General features: G+C 41.7%; 1 non-coding gene across 1 annotated transcript; it reads right to left on the minus strand.

The window, feature by feature from the left end:
* Positions 1–277: 277 nt before the first annotated feature.
* On the minus strand, positions 278–366 carry trnar-ucg (transfer RNA arginine (anticodon UCG)). The gene is given in 2 exon segments: positions 278–313; positions 330–366. It is a non-coding gene; the product is annotated as a tRNA-Arg (tRNA).
* Between the last annotated feature and the right edge of the window lie 5,752 nt (positions 367–6,118).

Raw genomic sequence — 6,118 nt, forward strand, 5'->3', positions numbered from 1 at the left:
CAATCCATTGCCTGAACCTCTCAGTCTCCTTGTCTCCTATTTACTGCAAAGTCAGACACAGATCCCCTACTTTTTGCATTCAAACAGAAATAATGTGCACGAAAATCTACTTCACCGCTTTTTCTGGCCGTGGAACTAGATCGACAGTGATGAACGTGTGCCATTAGCTTCTGCAAGCAAACAGCGTTCCTTTACTTCAGGTGAGTGACTGTCCGAGATGGTTGGTTTTGAGGCAGAATCAAAACAAAGAATATAAAATTTAACACGGCGAGTTAGCTGACCGCGGCAGGACTCGAACCTGCAATTTTCTGATAATATCACAGTTACAATCGAAGTCAGACGCCTTATCCATTATGCCACGCGGCCACTGCTGTCGGCAACAAATTTGTTGTTTTTTATATTGAGAGCAAATTTGGGACAAGGGTTATATCAAGGAGTCGATATCGGAAAAATGAGCATATTTTGAGTAATGAATAGATGCGCTGCGATATGGATGTGCACGGACACAGGCAACGTCAATGTAGCTTGAAACACAACAGTTTAACAATTCGGTTATCGCAGCTGAAATCACACTCCTTTTTAAATATACAGGATGATCCGGATTATGAGAAAATGCGTCTTCAAGGGGCAATTGATGAACCGGAACTGACAACCAGCCCGTTTAACAGACACCGAATGATCCTGGACAGGAAGCAGATCCGTCTTACAGAGCTGTAGAATGGCCCTTCACGGACAGCAGTTCCCTCTCAAAAGAATAAAGTGGGATTTCTAACATTCCTCAAGATAATTGTGCTCTGCGTGATTGAGCGTGTGGCTCAGGACCACGCGGGGCTGGGACGGTTGTTGATGCCACAGGTGATCGACAGGCAGGAAGGAGGGAGGGAAGTAAAACCAACCCAGACAAAAAGACAATTTAAGATATCTATATATTAATCAAAATAAAAAATAAACAATTTCACAATTTTATTGCAAGAAAGTGAATTTGATTTGATTTAAATAAATAAATAATTGTTTCATAATCTATATATTTTTGATTAAACGAAGGCTGTGTGACGGGATGAATTCCACTGGAAATCAGGGAGTGCAGTCAATAAATACCCAAACACAGTAATCCCATGGTGGAAGACAAGCCACGATGGAAGATGTGGGCAACAAATTCGATATTTTAAAGTCGCGAGTACCTTTCTGCTGGATCTGACAGCAGCTACGTGTGCTGTGAAAGAGGTCAAATGTAATAGAGACCGGTGCAGGCAGAACAGAAAAAGTACATTTCTTGTGAATGTTAAAAATTAGGGAATGTTTATAAATATATATATATATAGATATATATATATATATATATATATATATATATAAACAAAATCAGTCAGTCAGTCAGGTCCTGTCTTGTCTTGATTTGATTTGTATTTGAAATTAAGGGGGAAGGAGTTCATCATGTCACACAGCCCATACGCAAGCTCTCGCTAAAATTGCTATGTTTCTAACTTATATAATGTGCCTTCTTTCAGATGTGGAATCGCAAAATCCCACAGCAGTTTCTTCTCCTGTCAGGCAGTTTTGGAATGCGTGTTCAATCATATCAGTATGGCTTCAAGTTGCATGTGATGCCTTGTTTCTCACATGACATGAAATGCATAGCAAGATCGCGCATCACGTTTGCTAACACTCTCTCGATCACACAAACACACAAACAAACTAAAATTCCATACCCTCCAAAGGCAGTTTTTGAAATTTGAAATTGAAATCCGGGAGAGTCAGCAGAATCCCTTTCAAACAGACACAGAATGATCCGAGACTGATAGCATTCCATGTTGGAGAGACAGAGAATGTCCCCGGCGATCAGCACATCACATGAAAAGGGATCCGGAAACAGAATAAACAAAAACAGAGAATTCTGTCTAACTCACCAGTTCGTGCAGATTCTGTGGATGAAGATCCCGGGTTCACGTTCAGTCAGATGATCATTCCGATATTTTCGGAAAAATGTGAAGTTTACAGATTTTTTCAACAAAAATAGCGCCTGGAAAAAAATAGGCAGCGAGGAAAGACAAAAGGGAATGTCTTTGATACAGTGGAGCTGAGGAGTGATTTAATAATAAATGGCACAATGCGAAAAGTCAAAGTGGGTGATAAGCGGGCAATAAAGTAACAAAGGATGGTCCAGAGGAGGTGTTTGTGAGAACAGCAGAACCATTACCAGACAATGGGAGCGGTGCTTATGATCCGATACGCTGAACCTAATGTTGAGGCCAGAAGACTATAACATGCCTGAAATATAGGGTGTGAACGCCTTTTAATCAGACCAGGCAGTTTGGCCAGCCCGGATTGATTTCCTGTACGGTTTGAATTCGGCAGCCAAGGGGCGAATTCAAAAGCCAGCTTCTCACATCTTTTCGGCACCAGAGAGACAGGACGCACTCAAATTCAGGGCAGAGTATGTTTCACGTTGAAGTGGAGGTGGACGCCGAATGCATGCTTATCCCAATGGAGGTGAGCTCATGCATGCAGAAATGAAGATATACTGATCAAGTATTGGCCGGAACCAAACACGGGTTTAGGTTACCAATGAGACACAGAGCCGAGCACATCTGATAAACTTCAACTTTACTCAGTTCGGTGAGTGTCACATTGCTCTTGGGAAACTCCAGGATTTGGACGCTGTGGGAACAAAGGAACGAAATCACAGGTTTTAATTTGAAATATGTCTGTTTTCTCATATGTCGACCAGCTCAGAAGCGGTTCTTTGACTTAAAGTTGACAGGGCTCGTCGGGGATTTGAACCCGCGACCTCTCGCATTTCAATTTTGAAAATCCCAAAGTGAGAATCATACCCCAAGAACAACGAGCCGCCGACTACGAGGAGCGTAGCTCGCAGATTCTGACGGTAGTTTACTATTCGTCCCATCGTGCCTGTGCTGACTCTCAGAGACCGATCTAATGAGTCCCCCTCTCCATCGTGGTGCTAATGCTTTCCCTTTGATGAATATATTATTAATTTGATATATTACATTTCCAAAGAGCTGCATCCTTGTCAGTAAAATGTGAATTTGGAAATGAGGTAAAATGTGATTGACATAAAAAATCAAAGGGATCAAAGTTTTAACACAATAACGACGAGGGTGGGAGCACATTGGATCAGCAGTCCATCGGCTGAACATTTCGGACACCTCGTCTCCTATTTACAGCAACATCAGACATCCATCACCTACTTTTTGCATCCAAACAGAAATAATGTGCAAGGAAGTCTACTTCACCGCCTGTTCTGCCCGTGCAACCAGATCGACTGTGATGAAAATGTGCCATTAGCTCCTTAAAGCAAACAGTCTTCCTTTACATCAGGTGAGTGACTGTCCGAGATGGTTGATTTTGAGGCAGAATAAAAACAAAGAATAGAATATTTCACGCTGCGAGTTAGTTGATTGTGGTAAGACGAGAACTTGTAATCTTCTTATTGCATCGTGGTTACAATCGAAGTCAGACGCCTTGTCCATTAGGCCACGCAGCCGCTGCCAGTGGCTCAAAATTTGTTGTTTTTTATATTGAGAGCAAATTTGGGAAAAGCGTTATTGCAAGGAATGAATGCAGTAAAACATGAGCATATTTCGAATAATGAATAGATGGGCTGCGATATGGATGTGCAGGGACACAGGCAACGTCAATGTAGCTTGAAACACAACAGTTTAACAAATTCGGTCATCGCAGCTGATATCACACTCCTTTTAAAACTATACAGAATGACCCGGATTATGAGAAAATACTTCACAAAGGGGAACATTTTGAACCAGAAGTGACATCCTTCCGGTTTAAGCAGACACCGAATCATCCTGAACAACAAGCACATCCCTTTTACAAAGATGTAGAATTACCCTTGACTGACAGCAGTTCATTTTTAAAAGAATAAAGTGGGATTTCTATCATTCCTGAAGGCAATTGTACGGTGCCTGAGTGAGCGTGGGGCTCAGGACCACGCGGGGCTGGGACGGTTGTTGATGCCACAGGTGATAGACAGGCAGGAAGGAGGGAGGGAAGTAAAACGAACCCAGACAAAAAGACAATTTAAAATATCTATATATTTATCATAATAAGAAAATAAATAATTTCAAAATTTTATTGCAAAAAAGTGAATTTGATTTGATTTAAATAAATAAATAATTATTTCATAATCTATATATTTTTGATTAAACGAAGGCTGTGTGACTGGCTGAATTCCACTGGAAATCAGGGGCTGCAGTCAGTAAATACCCAAACACAGTAATCCCATGGTGGAAGACAAGCGAGGAGGGAAGATGTGGGCAACAAAGGCGATCTTTTAAAGTCGCGAGTGCCTTTCTGCAGGATCTGACAGCATCTGCGTGTGCTGTGAAAGAGGTCAAATGTAACAGAGCCAATGCAGGCAGAACAGAAAAAGCACATTTATTGTGAAAGATAAAAAGTAGGGAATGTATGTAAATATACATATATAAATATTTCTACATATATTTGCATAAACAAAGTCAGTCAGTCAGTCATATCTTGTCTTGTCTTGTCTTGATTTGATTTTTATTTGAAAATAAGGGAGTAGGAGCTCATCATGTCACACAGCCCATCCGCAAGCTCTCGCTAAAATCGCTATGTTTTGAACTTATGTCATTTGCCTTCTTTCAGATGTGGAATAGCAAAATCCCACAGCAGATTCTTCTCCAGTCAGGCAGTCCCCGAATGCGTGTTCAATCAAATCAGTGTGGTTTCAAGTTGCATATAATGCATTTTTCATCCCATGACATGAAATGCACAGTAAGATCGCGCAGAATGTTTGCACGCACGCCCTCGCTTACACAAACACACCAACAAACGAAAAATTTTGCACCCTTCAAGGGCAGTTTTTGAAATTTGAAATTTGAAATCCGGGGCAGACAGCACATCCCTTTTAAACAGATACATAATGATCCGATACTGAGAGCACACGATTTTAGGAGAGACAGAGAATGACAACGGGCAAACCAGCACATCACCTTAAAAGGGATACAGTAACACAATGAACAAAAACAAAGCATTCTGCAAAACTCAGCAGGCCGTGAACATTCTGTGGATGAATTTCCCGGGCTCACGATCAGTCAGATGATCATTCCGATATTTTAAGAAAAAGGTAAAGTTTACAGATTTTTTCCACGAAAATAGCGCCTGGAAATTATAGGCAGGACACAATGGAATGTCTGTGATACAGTGGAGCGTAGGAGTGATTGAATAATAAATGGCACAATGCGAAAAGGCAAAGTGGGTGGTAAGCGGGCAATAAAGTAACAAAGGATGGACCAGAGCAGGTGTTAGTGTGAACAGCAGAACCATTACCAGACAATGGGAGCGGTGCTTATGTTCTGATACGTTGAACCGAATGTTGAGGCCAGAACAATATAACATGCCTGGAATGTAGGGTTTGAACGCCTTTTAATCAGACCAGGCAGCTTGGCCACCCCGGATTGATCTCCTGCACGGTTTAAATCGGCAGACAAGCGACTAAATCCAAAGCCAGCTTCTCACATCTTTTCAGCGAAAGAGAAACAGGACGCACTCATATTCAGGGCAGAGTCTGTATCACGTTGAAGTTGAGATTGACGTTGAATGCGTGCGTATCCCAATGGAGGTGAGCTCATGCATGCAGAAAGGAAGATATACTGATCAAGTATTGGCCGGAATCAAAAATGGGTTAAGGTGGTCCAATGAGACACAGAGCCGAGTACATCTGAGATACTTTAATTTTAATCAGTTCGGTGAGTTTCACTTTGCTCCTGGGAATCTCCAGGATTTTTGGACGCTGTGTGAACAACGGAACGCAATCACACGTTTTAATTTGAAATATGTCAGTTTTCTCACATGTCGACAGGCTGAGAAAGGTTTTTTGACTAAAAGTTGGCAGGGCTCGCATTTCAATTATTAAAATGTCTAATCGACAATCATATCCCTCGACCAACGAAATCCCGACAGTGAGATACATCGCTCTCAGATTCTGACGTTAGTTTGCTATTCGGCCCATCGTGCCTGTGTAGACTCCCAGAGACCTATCTCTTGAGTCCCCCTCTCCAGAGTCCTGCTAATGTTTTCCCTTTGATGAATCGATTATTTTTTGAGACATTACTTCACC

This window comes from Pristiophorus japonicus, unplaced genomic scaffold (genome assembly GCF_044704955.1).
Source record: "Pristiophorus japonicus isolate sPriJap1 unplaced genomic scaffold, sPriJap1.hap1 HAP1_SCAFFOLD_29, whole genome shotgun sequence".
In the NCBI taxonomy this organism is placed as follows: domain Eukaryota; kingdom Metazoa; phylum Chordata; class Chondrichthyes; family Pristiophoridae; genus Pristiophorus; species Pristiophorus japonicus.